At 46.1% G+C, this 17,646-nt stretch overlaps 1 protein-coding gene across 4 annotated transcripts in view; it reads left to right on the top strand.

Moving 5' to 3' along the window:
* The first annotated feature begins 11,113 nt into the window (after positions 1-11,113).
* Positions 11,114-17,646, top strand: part of ABHD6 (abhydrolase domain containing 6, acylglycerol lipase) — a 35,249-nt gene continuing 28,716 nt past the window's right edge. Inside the window, exon 1 of one of the 4 annotated variants that reach the window (XM_005288367.5) lies at positions 11,114-11,360. The gene's annotated coding sequence lies outside the window, so the exon portion shown is untranslated. Of the gene's footprint in view, positions 11,361-11,450; positions 11,577-11,709; positions 12,032-12,178; positions 12,335-17,646 lie in introns of those variants that run through there. The other 3 variants (XM_042849801.2, XM_065550929.1, XM_065550930.1) reach the window with 3 other exon arrangements.

The following is a 17,646-nucleotide window of genomic DNA, read 5'->3' as shown; positions in this document are numbered from 1 at the left end:
CCAGCCTGTAGAGATATCTGAATTTTTTTCAAATCACTTTGGCCCAGTTTTGCTGCATCTACAGGCACAGTAGAAGATGCTAGATGAGTGAATATTGTGTCTGCCTCAAGAATACCTGACAGGTGAAAATGTCTGCTTCCTTCTTTGTCCACCTGAGACAGCCCCTTAAGAAATGTTCTGAAACATGACCATTCATCAGAGCCAAGTTCTCTCTCAGGTTCATAGAGCACATCCTCACATGGCTGAGCTGGCATTGAGAAGTAAAAGAATAGAATGAGCCCCTTGTTTAAAAAAAAAAAAAATCTGGATAAAAGTTCACAGTAAATGAGAGAGAATTATCCACCATCCAAACTTTACGTAATGGTTGTTACTGAGGATCCTTTATTGAGGCTTTACACATGGCTGGTCCTAACAAGGAACAACAGCAACTGTAATGTGTTGCTGACTTTTAAAGAAACAGAAACCTTTAATTCTGTAATGTCTTCTCTTGCTTTTGTAAGAGGTTGCTTTTGCCACTTTTTGAGAATTCATTATTTTTCTTCAGTTTGCATTTTTCAGGCCTCCTTTAGGCAGAGATGACACATAACTGTTGATAATGGGGGTCATAATTTAAAGCAGTGGTGCTCAAACTTTTTTTCCCGTGGACCACTTGAAAATTGCAGAGTCTCGGCGGACCACTAAATGATCTTTCCAAATGTTGTTTGTACCATTAGCTAACTATTGTAAAGTGCTTTGGATAAAGCTCTATATTAAAAAAACTTAATAATTAAGGTTATTTTGTTCTACAAATAAAAGCACACAACTCATATTTTAATATCTGTAGTTTTACCTTTCTAATGTGATGGATGTGCCCTCTCTCCCCTGCCGTGGCAGCCCCCGACCTGGGGCTGGGAAGGAGCGGGGGTGTCTCTCCCCCGCCACAGCAGCCACAGAGCTCAGGCTGGGAAGGAGGGCTGCCTCTCCCCGGCAGCCGCAACCCTGGAGCTGGGGAAAGTCGCCTCTTTTTTCTGGCCACCACAGCCCTGCACATCCCAAATTTCCCCCACCCCTCTTCTCACCTCACTGCCCCCTCCCACCTACCCCCTATTCCCCCCAAGGCCAGCACCTCACCTTACATGTGCATCTTCTCCAGGGTCCAGGCACCTAATTCGTGAAGCCATGCTGGGGCAGCTCCACTTATTAGGTGGGTGGCCCTTCATTCTCTTGTGTGCAGCAGCCCAGGCGTGCACCTTAAAGGGAACTATCCGCGGACCACTGAATGGAGCTTGTGGACCACTGTTTGAGAACCTCTGATTTAAAGGATCTGGTAGTGTGTAGTGGGGTTCAGGGCAGGGCATATAAACCCTGGCAGAAATCTGAGGGGCCACATGACCCTGCATTCCCTTCCCCTCCATGTGTCTTGTGGTAAATGATAATTTTGTCACACCTCCTCACTCTGTACCACCCATTTCTAACTATTTAAACTATGGGTAAACTTCTCAGTTTCTCTGTTACCTTCTGAACCAGGTAAAGTTGGAAGTGTAATACTGCTATTAAACTCCTGTAGACAATAATCTTTTACCAACCACTTACAAGTGTAATTGGTGACTATAAATCTTACCAGAGGGGAGGAAAACTCAAAGACGTAACAACCACATCATTTTTTATTTTGTTTTGTTTTTTGGTTTGTTGGCCCCTTTTTTTACAGTACAGATGCATGGGCTCAGAGCATATGTTGTTGATACCACACATGATGTCCTGACCTGATTTTAGGACTCACTAGTGCCACATTCCAGTGCCTTATTTATTAGGGATTTCTGGTTTTCCCAAGCCTCTCACTGTGACGTAGCTTGTATATGGCAATGAATTTGGTCTGGAATATATTTCTTTGGCACAAATATAGACTTTCAAACACTGGTGAAAGCAACAGAAATGATGATGCTGAATCAGAGAAGGCGGGGGAAAGACTGTCCCTAAGCAGGCCTGGGGAACCTGTCCCAGGCAGGTGAATAGATTGTGGAGAAGAGCCTGCTCCTGAGAAAGTGCTTATTGGTTTGGGCGTGGCGGCTGCTGGGCACCCAAGCTGCTTTCCGAGAGCTCACTACAGGGGGATGCTTAGGTACGTCACTGCTGCAAAGAAAAACCTGTGGCGCCGGTCTCAGAGACTGAGTCAATTGACTTGGGCTCTTGGGGCTCGGGCTGCAGAAATAAATACAGTAGTGTAGACATTTGGGCTCGGACCGAAGCCTGAGCTCTGAAACCCGGCAATGTGGGAGGGTCTCGGAGCTTGGGCTCCAGCCCGAGCAGGAATGTCTACACTGCTATTTTTAGCCCAGCAGCCCATGCATGAGGCAATGGACCCAGGCTCTGAGACTTGTTGCTGTGGGTTTTTCTTTGCAGTGTTGATATACCCTACGGCTGCCTCGCTGGGGCTCTAACCTCCACCAGTTGGCGGTAGGGGACTCTAGCAAACACAAGCTGATGCTGGAGCTTGTTCTGGTGGTAGGGTGTTAGTCTTTCCTGGTGAAAAGACTCAGCTAATCCCAGGGGGCTCCTGTACAGTCACTCCCTCTCCTCACTCTCAGGGCTGCCCACACTTTGCTTGGGCCAATCCCTAACCATAGGGAAAGTGGAAGACTGGCTGATTGTTTAGGGAGACAGGCGTTCCAGAGCTGCCTCCCTCTCAGCAGGCAGAATCACTTCCTTTCAGCTGCAGTGATATGCTGCCATGCCGGGCTTTGTGAACGGATTGCACTGCTAACAAAGGTCACGCAGTTGATTCTGCAGAAAAACAGACTGATACCATCTCCGCACTTGCTTGCTGCGGAAAGTTAGCAGGAGAAATACTAGAGAGTAGACCTTCGCCCCTTATAAAGCGTAAGCAAATGTGAGCAAAAGAACAACTGTTCTTGGATTGTGAGTATAGCTTTGCGGGTAGCTCTCATGTCTGCGCCAGAAAGTCAATGCTCAGAGAGCAGATCGCAGGCTGGATTTGAATTTACAGTAGAACCTCAGAGTTATGAACACCAGAGTTACGAAGTGATCGGTCAACCACACACACCCCTGGAACCGGAAGTACTCAATCAGGCAGCAACAGAGATAAAAGAAAAGCAAGTACTGTACTGTGTTAAACATAAACTACTAAAAAAAGGGGAACGTTTTAAAAAAATTGACGGTAAGAAGACTTTCTGTGCTTGTTTCATTTAAATTAAGATGGTTAAAAGCAGCATTTTTCTTCTGCATAATAAAGTTTCAAAGCTGTGTTCAGTCAATGTTCAATTGTAAACTTGTGAAAGAACCATAATGTTTTGTTCAGAGTTATGAACTTTTCACAGTTAGGAATAACTTCCAATCCTGAGCAAGGTGTTCATAGCTCTGAGGTTCTATGGTATAAGCAATTCTAACAGTGAGGAAGATTCATTTTGTGAGTGGGGCTATATTGCAACCACACTCTCAATGCCAAACCTTTGTTTTTACGCCTTACTGTCACTTGTTAGGGCCCCTAAAGCAGTCCACTGGGTCATTGTTAAAGCCCTGTGAACACTAAATTTGACAAGTTACTAGTAGGATTCGAGCCCAAATGGTCAAACATGGTGGTTGCTAATCACTTCCCTGATCATATTGGACATCTGCAGTAGTCTTATAACATGCTACAGCATCTACATTAGATGAGGAAACCATGCCTGAATTCTGACGACAATGCTTAACCACATTGTGCTTACACACTATCTTAATGAGAATATGGAGTAACGTACACTGGGATTGTGGAGCTTTCTCCACGCCCTCTTACAGAAAGTTTTTCCTCTCTGCTTTTTAGCTGCCTGATGGAGGGAGAAGATAAAGCATTAACTCTAATGGGCTGACAAATGATGGAATCATTACATTTGAAATTGGTCTATATAACTAGCAGAGATATTTTCTATTCCATACTAAACGTGGCAATCTAAACAAGACAGATTTGTGCCCTATGCCACAGAGACCCCCTTCCATGGCAAAGCCAATGCAGTTCAATTCTTTTTTTTTTAATGGCTAAACAATTTACAAAGCAAAGGGTAGAATCTGATTGAGTGAATTGCTCTATGTATAATTGGCTACAACACATCTACATATCATACATGACAGCTTGCTCTACAATAAAAGCACTCAAGACAAGTCTTAAACATCACTAACAAAGTTAGTTCAGCTAACGGGGAGGTCAATAGGTGGAGACAAAGCATCCAGGAAGTTTATTCAGTCTACCAAATTGGAACATATTCGCTTACTGCAGTGGCAGTGATCTCTCGTCTCATCTTAAATGGAAACTTACACATTCAGAGGGTTCCTGTCCCATAACTGCAAAATACTCTAGAAGCTTTTATTTAGTGAAGATCTAATGTCCTTAAACAGAGAGAAAGCACAACTTTAATCTTTCATACCTAAACAGCATTGAATATATTCAGAAAGCATTTTCATATTGCAAGGAAGGTTTTATATGAATTAAGCTCACTGGCTCATTTCCTGGAAATACTGGACAGCCATTTCTGACTTTGTATACTTAAATTGTGTAGTTACTCTGATTAAAAAACATGTTGAATTGTAAATAAATTGGATCATAAATAAATCATTGACTTCCATGTTCACTGAGTTGGGGGTATTATGTTGCAGTTAACATTCAGCACAAATTCGGACACTAAAGTATTGTGGCTTAGGAAGCTTTTAGTTGGCAGTTTGCCTACAGAACAAATTAATTTACAATACAAGATGTCAGAGTCTTGGTCTTCAACAGAGGTGGATGCTCCATATACTGAGTAATAGTGAAGAACAATGGTGTAATATATACAATGAAGGGGCAAATGGAGTTGTTTATCCATCTATTTACAAGAGAATCACCAGCAGACAGAGGTGAAAGTAAGCTGGTATGCCCCGGTACGGCGTACCGGCAAGAGCCAGTTTGCCGTACCAGAGCAGCCCAGCTTCCTCAGGGGGCAATTTTAAAGGGTCTGGGAGTCCCAGCAGGGGCTGGAGCACCGGGCCCTTTAAATTGCCACCAGAGCCCTGCTGCCGGAGCCCTGGGGTAGGGCTGCAGGGCTTTGGGGGCTATTTAAAAAGTCTGGGGCTCCAGCTGCCTCTGCCACCCTGGTCCTTTAAATAGCCACTGGAGCCCCGACACTTCCCCAGGGCTCCCACTGCTATTTACAGGGCCGGGGCGGTAGAAGCAGGGGAGCCATGGGCCCTTTAAATAGCCCCTGGAGCCCTGGGCTGCTGCTGCTACCCCAGTGAAGGGGGCACTTACCTTACCGGGTGGGCTGGGACTGGCTCTGACTCCCTCTGCCACGCCCCTTCTGCCCTAGGCCCCGCCTCTTCCGGGGGCCAGAGCTGGTCCCAGCATACCGGTAAGTCACTGGACTTACTTTCACCCCCGCCAGCAGATGACTACTGCAGACTGATCTTTAATTTTAGTTTGCCAGATTGTATGGACTGTAGATGGTAGCCATCATTTTACTGTTATAAACAGGCTTCCTAGATCTCTCCTAAGTATAAGGACAGCTTATCCCTCATGTCCCTTAGCAAATATGGTTAAAAATTACTCTCAGTCCAAGAAGTTTTCCTGGGCTGGTTGTGATGAAAGATTCTCCTTCTGTTTAAATATTCTGAATTGATCTTAGGGCACAGCCAGGAATTGAACTGAAGCTATGAGACAGTTAATACAGGACTGGATCTGATTCATTGTTGCTAGGATACAAACAGACAATTTGAATTTACCAGAAATATATCTTCACATAACAGAGGAATATTCTTTTCTTTAGACTGGTGGATGGGTTAACCATGTCCACAAAGGCCATAGAAACAACTAAAACTCTCAGTGCCCAAACTGCTCCCCCCATCTATAGGCAAAGGATGGTCCAGGTGATAGCATGCTAGCCTGCAATTCTGGAGACCTTGGTTCAGCTTCTTGCACTGCCGCAGCTTCTGGGGAGACCTTGAGCAAGTCACTTAGCTTCTCTGTGCCTGGGTTCCCCACTGGTACAATGGGGGTAAATAGCACAGCCCTATCTCAGAGAGGTGTTGTGAAGAGAAATATTGTGAAGATTGTGAGATGCTTAGATAGGATAGTAAAGGGGGACAATCCAGTACCTCAGATAGATATATGGTCTGGAACTGCCTCCCAATCAAGATACTTCCAAAGCTTTAAATCCTACAAAACACAAACAAGCTAGGTATGAGGGTGGGAAAAAATCCAGATGAGAGCATTCCTCTGTTATGAGAAGTCACTTGCGGTGAGTTATAAAGAGGTTGGGGGATATGGGGGCAGATGGGGAAAGAGCAAAATGAATTGAGACAGATCAAGAAAGAATGACAGACTGAAAGATCTGGTGATCAAAGGCAGTGTCTGGTGAAGATGCTGTATCTACCCTGTCACATACAGAGATTGCCAGGTAGCTGCTCTCAGCAGATGTGCCACCATCTTGCTATCCCTCCTCTGATACAAAGAGTTGGCTCCAGGGACAGCCCACCGGGATGGAGAACTGCGGGTGGCGTTAACCAAACTTCCTCTCCACCCATGGACTGAGCTGCAAGGGAAGATAAATGACATTTTTATAGCTCCTTCTTGACTCCAACCACTACCCTTCTCTGCCTTTTCTCCTCTTTCTCCTTCTCCCACTATCAACACCTTCTCTTTCTTCCCCCTTTTAGTATTCCCACCAGCTCTATCTTCTCCTGTTGCTCTTCCCTCTCTCAAATCCAAGCCCCACCTTTGCTTCCTCTTTCTCTTTCTCTCTGGTGATGGCTGCCCCAACCCTGGCCCTGCCTTAGTCCTCACCCTTTTCTCCCACACCTTTCCTCATCATCACCAGGGTACCTCTGGGTCCTTCCTCCAGGGTACCCCTGGCCCAGGGGTCCTTCCTCCTCATACCTGTCCCCACCCTCCCCCTCCTCCTGTTTACTTTGGAATGCTCAGAACTCTTCTTCATCTCCCACTCTCTCCACTGCCTGGCTCTCCCAGAGACCTTCCTCCTCCCCCTTTTCCTCTTCCTTTGAACAATACTCCATCTCATCTCCCCCATACATATCACTGTCATCTGTTGCTCAACTGGCTTCCCCCTTCACTATTCATATTCCCTTCTGACCTCAACTCTGGCTCTTCCTAGCATCACAGCCATTTCAGTTTCCATAGTAATGTCCCATCTGGTCCTCAGCCTCCCTCCACCTTGTATAAGTGTTGCCTCTGCATGTGGTCTCTGGAGTGCTGTGGAACTAGGCTTTGTCCTGAAAGAGTCTTTGGTGGTGCCAGGTGCACCATGCTCCATCAAGTGCTGCAGCTATAAAGCCCTAAAGGCTCCAGCACCTAGTGCATCTCAAATAGCACTCTGCCAGCTGCCTTCAATGTCACACTCCTCTCAGCCCCCTGCCTCACTCCCCCAGTGTATTTTAACTTACATTGATTAGGAATCTGTTTAAGACAAACCAAAATGAACCACTCAAAAATGACAATAAGTGTCCACACAGGGGTGTGCACTGGTTTAACTATAACACTCTATTTTTAAAATATGGCTGGGGCTCCCACGTTCTCTACCACTGCGGTGTGTGGGAGCTCTGGGGTCCCCCTGCCTGCAGGACTGAGCTGCTGTGGGGTCTCCTTGCCCCTAGGGCAGCTGGGAGCTGCAGGATCCCCCAGCTGCTCACTGTGGCTGGACAGCTGTGGGGTCCATCGCTCCCCACAGCGGCTGGACAGCTGCAGGGTCCTCACACCAGGGCAAGGGCTCGGAGCTCCAGCCCTGGGGCAGAAAATGTCATGGAAGTCATGGAGAGTGGGGTCAGGTTCCCTGGTCTGCACTTCCCAAGATCTCTATTGGCTCCTTTTAAAAAGAATAGGTACCACATTAGCAGAGGTGAAAGTAAGCCGGTCTGGTCCCGCGTACCGGCAAGAGTCAGTATGCCGTGCCGGACCACACCGGCTTCCGCGGCGGGGATTTAAAGGGCTCAGAGCTCCCTGCCGCTGCGGGGAGCCCAGAGCCCTTTGAATCCCACCCGCAGCTCCGGTGGCTGGGCTGGGGCCAGGATTTAAAGGGCTTGGGGCTCCCTGCAATGGCAGGAGCTCCAGGCCCTTTAAATCCTGGCCCCAGCCTGGCAAGGTTCGGGGCTCCCCACAGCCACGGGAGCCCTGAGCCCTTTAAATCCCAGCCCCAGCCCGGCAGCCAGGCTCAGGCAGGGATTCAAAAGGCCTGGAGCTCCCACGGCTGCAGGGAGCCCCAATCCCTTTAAATTCCCCCCCCGCCCCCCCTGCAGCTCCGGCAGCCAGGCTGGGTCTGGAGCTCCGCGGCGGCAGGAGCCCCAGGCCCTTTAATTTGCCCCTGAGTCCCGGGGGTTCCCAGCCTCCTCTGCAGCTGGGAGCCCCAGGTTGATTTAAAGGCCCTGGGGCTCCCAGCCACAGCCGGTGCCCCAGGGCCTTTAAATCTTGAGAGGCCCCGCCTCTCCCGGTTGAGGCCACGCCCCCTCAGGACTCCGGCAGTACTGGTAAATCCTGTAAGTTACTTTCACCCCTGCACATTAGCAACTTTCCAATCAGGAGGAATAATTCTTGTTTTTAAGGTAACTTACTTCCAGAAATTATTTAAAACCCCCGGAGAGGGAAGAGAAGGCATGTTAAAGGGAATTAATTACGAAGCCTGAAGCAAAGGAGATTTTGTAGTTGTGAAGTGGAAATGGAATCGCAAGACTACCCAGTAAATTAGCATGTAAAAGTTTCCTTCTGCTTTATGTAATAAGAGCTGTCTGACAGCCAGGGCCGGCTCTGGCTTTCTAGCTGCCCCAAGCAAAAAAAAAAAAAAAACCCGCAGTGGCCAGAACAGCAAAGCAAAGCAAAAAAAAAAAAAAAAACTGCGGCGCAGCCGGAGCCAGGGTGCAGGGGGACTCCCTGCCCTGCAGATGTGCCCTGGCTAGTGGGAGGAGGAGGAGGGAGTGGGGGGAGAGAGAGAAGGGGGGAGGCCAGGGCTTCAGCGGGGCGCTGCCACGTGGCTCCTCCCGCCGTGCCCCCTGCCGGGAGGGCTCTGCACTGCTCTGGTCGGCTAGGAGGGAAGAACGCGGGCTGCCCTGCCGGGCTTGCTGCAGGGCGCTCCCGTCCTCCACGCCGCTGCCCCCTACAGGGCGGCCGGAGTGGAACAACAACAAAAAAAAGCGGCCGTGCCGCCCTAGGATTGGGCAGAATGCCGCCTCCTACAAGCTGCCACCCCAAGCACCAGCTTGCTCGGCTAGTGCCTGGAGCTGGCCCTGCTGACAGCCCTGAGGAACATATGCTGTATCTCCTTTATGGGTGCTGCAGCATGTGGGCTGGGATACTCTCGAAAGCATCATGACTCCCAATACTTCTGCTAGGTTGGGTGATTGCACAGCCCTAATGCTGGAGATGTGCTAAAAAGCCCATATGAGCTCTGTGCATTCAATCTTGAATAAATAAGTAAATAAAGAAAGAGGGAATTCTTTTTTGAAATGGAAGATCCCATTAAGCTTGAAAATGCCATTTTCTATTTGCCAGTTTTGAGCTTCTCCAAGTGGCAAGCTGATTTGTTTGTGTTTCACATGGCTCTGAAATTGATATGGTTGTTTCTGTTTCACACTATCATAAATTACATCTTATGCAAAATGCTATCAGTTAATGTAACAGCGACACTGGGAATAGAGTTCATTTGGTTTCTTCCAAGTCATAAAAGGGAACAATTTATTTAATGACAATTTTTTAAAAAGAGGTTTTGGGTTTTTTTTAAACACAGATGGAATAGTAACATTTTTACAACAAATATAAGATAAAGGGGGGAAAGTTTTTCCTATTCTAAGTAACAAGTTTAAGGCAAATTACATTTCAAACTTCAAACAGTGGTCTGGGGAAAGGTGGCTAACAAAGGATTTTTTTAACATTAGGTTTATGCCCCTTTTTGCTGCTTGTCTTTTATTTTAGAAATATTAGGAATTTAACATTGAGATTTCCCTGGTTTTATTGGAGGGCCACTGGAAGATCTAGGAGATATTCATTGTGAGCTCTCACACTGCACCTGAAGGGCTGGAGGAGTTGAATCTTTTTAACAAAAACTTCCTTCAAAATGTTAATTAGTTATGGAAGTTAATAATTACACTTACCAAAACCAAAGAGTGTTAAGCTAAAAATCCCTTCCCCTCTCAAATAGCCAATTTTCATTCTCTTGGGCCCCACTTCTACAAAGATTTAGGCATGTGCTGAATTTTATGCAATCTGAGAAAACCCAGATCAAGGGCCTGATTTTTGTGATGTGATCACAGCAGAGTTTTCCAGCCTAGACAGGACCCGACATTCTAATGTTAAAAACCAAACAGGGTTATTTTAAAGTTAACTCAAACTTTACTAGCCTTTAGATGTATAAAAAAGAAAGAAAATGGCAAGTGCCCATTTTGCTTTCCTTTGTGGAAATGCTGACAAACTCTGAATGGATATTTTCAAGAGTTTAGATTTAGTATCTAGATTTTCACAAAATGTAATATTAATAGAGATATTGTAATGTTTTTTTTTAAAGTTAAACAGTTTACTACATTATTGTATTTAGAAAAAGGTGAATCTGATTGGGAACGAGATAGTCTACCTTCACTATTCAAAATGAGCAAAATAAAACAAACCCCCAAATCCACCCCCCTCCCAAGTATTCACTGTGAAAAATAAATTGGACGTTTCGCGATTCATTGCGTTGTATAACCCTTAACTTTTCTTACTAGCACAGAAAAGGAAACCTTTTTTATAATAGGGCTTTTGATCTGCCAGTGTCCCTTTAATTACAATAGTGTAGCTTAACTCAGTGACACACACGGCTGCTTTATTGGTTGGAGAGCAAGCCCAGCTGGGGCGGCGATTGAAGCACCCTAGGCAAAGAGCTTTGGATGGCAGCCTCCCATCAGCCTGTTAGTGGTGGGGCCCAGTATGATGTCATGCCGCTTCTGATGATGATGTCTGTTCGGCTCTGGAACAAAACAATCCAAATGCAGACCCAGTGCAGCATGATGGGCCCTTAATCACTGACCCCCTGGGGTGCATGCCAAGAGCCGGTAGCCCGTAGCTGTGCGTTATGTCCCGTGCACCGGACAGACGCTCTAACCGTGGATAAAGCGATGGAGCTTTCTAAAGACACAGGCCATGGGCCCGGGGGGCTGGGCAGGCTGCTGTTCAGACTGAGCCAGAGCATTTTCTGTCGGAGGGGGAGGCTCCCGTGCTCCCTGCCTTTAAGGTGCAGGGAGAGAGAGACAGAAGCAGCCCGCGCTGCAGTTGTGGGGCTGCAGCCCGGGGCAGCCACAGCCGAAGGAGGCGTCGCGAGCGGAGCGGGGCAGCTGCTGCAGGGCCGGCCCCGGGGGGACGCCGCGGCGGAGCCGGAGAGCCCGGGCGGGTGAGGACGGGCTGAGCTAGGAGGCCGTGGATGGGGGTGCCGGGGAGGATGCTGCTGCAGCGGCCGGGAGGGGAGGGGATGCGATGCAGGCGGCGGCGGAAACAGCTGGGGGCAGCCTGGCTGGTGCCGGTGCTGGGGCTGGAGGCGCAGTGTCAGCGATCAGGGCGGGGAGAGGAGCTGCTGGTGCATTCGGGGGGCAAATCCCGGAGCATCAGGGTATGTGGCTCTTCTGAAGCCTGACGGGAGCGGGGGCCTGGGCAGCATGTGGCCACCCGAGATCAAATTCACCTCCCCTTCCCTCCCCCGGGCACATTAGAGCCATCGTCCCTGCCTCCGGTCCGGGCCCCGCAATACAATCGGACTCAGCATATGCATGACCTGGACCTGATTACTCTGCAGAGGCGGTAAAGGTCCCAGCAGGGCACTTCGCCTAGCAACAGCCACGCTCCTCCCCAGAAGTAGCTGCCTTTCGGCTGTGCTTTGATGTGACCTCACCCGCGTGTGGGGTGTAAAGCGCTTTGTTGTGCTAAATCATTATAAAACATCATTACTGGGACGGGGGCGATCTTACAGGAAAGGTGGAACTAGATGGGATTCCTGTTCTAGAACATTTCCCCCAGCTATCATTTCCTGAGTCAGCATGACTGTTCTCAGGAATTTACCACAATTATGTAAGAACTAACACCAGGTTTGTCTATCTGTGAATTTACACCTGTGATGAGACATCACTGGTATTGCCGGAGGGTTGAACAATGTTAGGTGTTTGTTTTATTGCCTAAATTGTGGTTCTAGCAAGAAGAAGGGCCTGTGAATTCTTTAGTGCCCCAACGTCTCTTGTGGGCTGCAGGGATTTTCTTGGTCCTTCTCTAATGTTGGTCTCAGGAATTGGCTTATTTGAATTTTTTAAAACAAGATTTTTTGCACCGATCCCTGTGCCACTTCAGATATGAACCAGGCATAAAACTGTAGGCTTTGTAAGTAAAATGGTTTACTGGTGAAGTTTGATGAATGCTCTCTAGCCATCAGAATGACAGGCACAGAATGTTTAAGCTTGCAGGAGTTTTAAACTGAGTTTAAATATTTATTTCCGAGAGCATTGAGCACAGTGAGTGGGATTTCTCTTGAGTTTATAGGGCATAAGGCACATTCCTATCTGGGAGAATCAAAAGCATTTTGGGGGATTGTTTTCAGTGGAAAATTCCTAATCTATTTTAATACAGGGCAGTCTGTTGATGTACTCAGTATAAACCAAAGTACCTACACATGACCTCCTGAGCACCAGTGGAAACAACACTGAGTGTCTTCTATAACATAGTAGGATATGTGTAATGCAGAATTTTCATCTCGGAGATCTCAAAATTTGGGCCAGGATTTAAAATAGTGTGTTTTAGTGTTTCCTTTTTTAAAAGGAAGAGTTGTTACTAATCTGTGACTTTTAAGCCTAAAGGGGAGGAGGATTTTGCTGCTTTATGATCTAAGACTTTAATGAAGGACAATGCCAGATTGGAGGAAGGCTAGTGGAAATTTCTGATGCAGCTAAGCTGACCAGATGTCCCAATATTATTGGGACCATCCTGATATTAGGGGCTTTATCTTATATAGGCAACCTATTTTCCCCTCCTGATTTTTCACACTTGCAGTCTGGTCATTGTAGATGCAGATGAGAAATCTGATATGTCAGGAAGGATTTGTTAGTTATGTATTGCTTACTGTACTATGTCTGAACCATTTTAGCTTCATTTAGAAGTAATAGGACAATTTAATCAAGAGGGAGTATGTGTGTTGTATATATGTATGTCTTTCATATTTTAACAAATCAGTGGATCTTCATGAGCACCTATACAGTTCCGGTATTTAAAAAAAAGTTTTTAAGTTCTCACTGTAACTAACTATTTTTAATTCGAAAGTAGATAAATAGCCACATAAAAATGTCTCTCTTGATTTTTAACATTGGAAAAGCAAAGTGGTATTTGGAGGAACCTGCCTTCTTCCCAAATGAAATTCCATGCGTATCAGATGGTGTAGTATAAATGCTACTTTGATCAATGTCTATATACTTGGAAAGAGATTCAGAATCTGGTTAGGTTGGAGCCATTCTTTTGATTTATTTGGGGAAAGCATACAATCTCTTCCCCCAACCTTTCACATTCATATCTTCTCATATATGAGCAATGATAACTTCAGATATACAAATGAAATGAATAGGGAAATTACACAACTTGTGTAGACCGCTTAAAATGTGTGTTTATAGATGCTGATGTATATGCAGATACATAAGGGATGGAGATTATTTTTGGATTTGGAAGAAAGAAGGGGACTTTTCTCTGTGTCTTTAAGCCAGCTGCTATTGTTGGAATCACAGCCAGTACCAGTTAAGCTTTTCAATGGTGTTTTAACCATGCTGTTGACAAGTACCAGTAATCAGTTGTTGCTGTGGTTTGATAACTGATAGTAAAAAACAGGGATAGAAACTGCACCCAAATTATTATTTCCGTTTGTATCTCGTGTTTCACAAAATAAAAACAAGTCAAATATACAGAGACTGTCAAACTCAGAAAAAAAACTATGTATTGGTCTTGAAGCAGTCTGTAAATAAAGTCTAACAGTTGCATTTCTTAATTCCATCCCTCTCAGGACTGGATTAAGCAGGATAGCTAAGTGGCTCCTGGACAAGCAGTTCCCTCCATCGCATTTCAAATATTAATAGATTTTAATTTACATTATACAATTATATGGCTTCTGAAAGACTGCGGAGCATAGCACGTGTGTGAAAAGTCAGAACAGCTGGCATAAATTATAGTAGTATCAAAATGGTACATCAAATTATTTCTTATATATATGGCATTCTAAGCAGAAGATGGTTTCAAAGAGAAACTTCAATTTTTCTTGTTATTAGCTAGTTCAGGTTGGGGTTCTGGTGACAGACTCTCTGCTATTGTGGTTATCATAGCCTGAAAATTCCTCAGTGGGGTCTTACATTTGTATTATGTTGTTTCTTCTCTATTAATATTTCAAATAAAAATAAGATGCATTTAATTTTTTTTAACTTTCAGTATTTTGAATTTAAAAATCTATTGCCACGTAAATCAGAAATTGAGTGCTTTGGACCCAAGTAACATTAAGCTAAATATAGACTATATCCAAAATGATTTTGATTTTTACAGACACAGTTCTTTACTGATAATGGCTACATTAAAGTTCAGCGGGCCTGTTTAATGAAGATATATATGTGATTTCTACAGAAAGAAAGTCCCCTATGACCTTGCACAGATTCACGCAGCATACAAGATGGACTTTTTTCTTCCCTTGCTGAACTGAGCTCTAAATTCTCACCTACGTTTTTAGCTTCTGAATTCAAAAATTGTTTGGTATGTCAATACTCCCAGCGGTGTGTATTATCCTCCGTATGCTAAACACCATTTCATCAAAAGGAGTTTGCTGTGTAGGTTATGTAACATTCCCCAAGACACATTGTACAAAAAACTGGTGATACTAATGAAAAGTATCAGTGCTCTGTGCATGCTGCTCTGGTACTTTACTGATTTGGATTTGAATTCCCCCCTCTCCCCGTCCCCGGATCTCATAAACAATATTAAACTAGTTCAGATGAATTTAGTTTTGGTGAGGAGGCATCCCTGTTTCAATTGTGCCACACAGTGTGCTGTTTTTGAAGCCTATTTGGGATTAATTTGTTAAAATCAAAATAAACATTTGAATTATACCCCAAGAATTCTCTTATAACAATTTGCGTACCAGCAAGGAACAAGACAGACTATAGACAAGAATTTAAAACTCATTCAGACTAACCAGTCAGTCTTTTGGCTAACAGTGCTGCTGAAATGCAGTTATTCTGCCATACTCTTATGTTTCAGTAAGTAGCAGCTTTTGTACTTTTGAAACTTACATTTTTACATTTGAACAGGTTGTTCAATTAATTGAGTTCAAGTGGGGAATAATGATTTTTGACCTGACGAATGCTTGGTTATAAATTTCCTTGCTCTTCCTTCTGCTTTTGATAATTATTCATTAGATTATTTTGGATGAAGGGGCTATTGGGTAAATTCTGTGGGACTATCTGGAACTTCTCTTGAACGATTTTAAGTCCTGTTTCACCACCTACATTACTTCTGTCACTCACACATGTGCTGTTTCTGGCAGCAGTAAGAGATTTGGGATGACAGGGTTTTATTTTGAATCCCTTTCTACAGAATGCTTTAATCTTAGAGGCATGTGGTCCAGTGGTTAGCTCAAACCTGGGCAGCAGCACTCGTAGGTTCTAGTCCTAGCTCTGCTGCTAGCTCATTGTAAACGTCAGTGTTTCCATTTTGCATATGAATGTCATGGTTACCCACCTTGCATTGGTATTGTATTCTAAGGCTTGCCTAATTAATGTTTAGGAAGTGCTTTGAGGACCTTGCGAGGAAGGCACTGTAGAAGCCCAGAGTGGTGTTTTTTTTCCCCCCTCCCATATGTTGCTATGCAAACAACACTTGGTTACAAAGCTCTCCTTGGGATAATTTAGCCTTTGAGAACAGATTGTGATCCAGTGACGTGCAGCTGTTAATGAGTGCAAGTCATGGGTTTTGGCTTTTGTTTTAATTGAATTTTGACAGAATCAAAATGTTGCTTGTTGTGTTTCTATGCTGGTTAAATTAGCATCCCCCCCCTTTTTTTTTTTAGTTGTGTTGCCTTTTTAATAGTAGTAGTGTTATTTTGTCTTTGTTAAGCGCTTAGGTGCTACTGTGGGCTAAAAAACACAACCTAGCCACCTGAGGTGGCTGCTGAAGAACAAAACAAAGTACATCCTTTCTCTAAGGGCTAAGTTTGCTGCTTCCACACTCTTCCTGGTCCCTGCTGGCATGACATGTGGTGCAGGAAGCCAAGTTTGCTCCTGCTATAAAATTTTTGTTGCCTTTTTAATTCTATTTAAAAAAACCCCCACAACACAGTCAACAAGACACTTTCTGGAGGGTAAAAGACATTTTAAGTAGATTGCTAGTCTGAATCAGTGCCACTGTTCCCTGCGGTTTGGGGGTTGATTTGTAGAATTAATTTTCTCTATATGGTTTTGCTTGAATGATTTTATGCTGCCCTCCTTGCCCCTCCCAGCATACAGGGTGTGAGGCAAGGTGAAGGAGTGGTGGGCTGTGATAGTTCTTGCCTATTGTCACAGCCCCAAATGGCTGGGGAGAGAACCACCCTCCCCAGAATCTAGGGAATGCAATAGGTACTGCTGGGGGAATTCTGCGCCACCCTTCATGTCCCCCGCAGATTTCTTCGCTTTCCCGCAGAAAAATTACTTCCTGACAGGGAAACAAAGGAAAGCTGCAAGAGCTTTCATGCACCCGGAGCAGCTGGCAGAGAAGTAAATTACCACAGGGCTAGGGACACCCCAGCCAGTAGCTCCTACCCTGAGTCGGGATCAGCTGCTGGTCCTAGCTGGGCTGGAGGCAGGAGAGGAAACAACTTCCTCTTCCCCTGCAAGGAGTGTCTGGGGCTGTGTCACACCCACCCCCAGAAACCTCCCCCAGCTGCAGGAAGCTCCGCATCCTACCCTCCTTCCTCCTCAACTGTGGGGGGAGGGGTCACTGTATGGGGAGCTGCTCCCCCATTCACCCAATGCTCATGCATCCGGACCTCCCATACCCATACCTCCCATACCCATACCCCTGCCAAGCCTCACCATGTACATCCAGAACTCCCCTAGCCCTCCATACCCGAACCCCATCCCACTGAACCTCAACCCCTGCATCTGGAGTCCCCCTGCACGTAGACCCCCTGCCTCCGGACCCCTATCCCTGCACCCAGACCACTACCCACCCACCAAGCCCCACTCCCACAGCACTGAGACATCCCTGCCCCCCTCCCCCCACTACGACCTCCACACCCAGATCCCTCCGCTGATCCCCAACCACCTTCACCTGGAAGCCTTTGCAGAGTCCCATTGCCCCTGCACCTGGAACCTCCCCCAACAAGCCTGTGTGCATCCAGATCCCCCCCCCAAACTCCCCCCTTCCCCCCCCCCCCCCCCACTGAGCTGCCTGCATCCAGATTGTCCCACACAGAATCCTTTCACACCACACCTGGATCCCCTGACACTGAGCCACTCCACACTTGGATCCTGCCTGGTTGAGCCTGCGTGCCCACACCTGGTGCACGTGGCGCAAAGGGGCAGGGCCCCAGGGTGTTTCTGGGGCAGACCCAGGCCTTGTGCTGTGTAAGGGTTGTGTACAGCCTCACCGCTGAGTCCATGTCCCAGGGGTGAGGGGCCTGCAGGGTGATTTCC

The sequence above is a fragment of the Chrysemys picta genome, chromosome 7, assembly GCF_011386835.1.
Source record: "Chrysemys picta bellii isolate R12L10 chromosome 7, ASM1138683v2, whole genome shotgun sequence".
Lineage (NCBI taxonomy): Eukaryota > Metazoa > Chordata > Testudines > Emydidae > Chrysemys > Chrysemys picta.
Note: the sequence above shows the minus strand (reverse complement) of the source record. Positions and strands in the feature narration are given on the sequence as shown.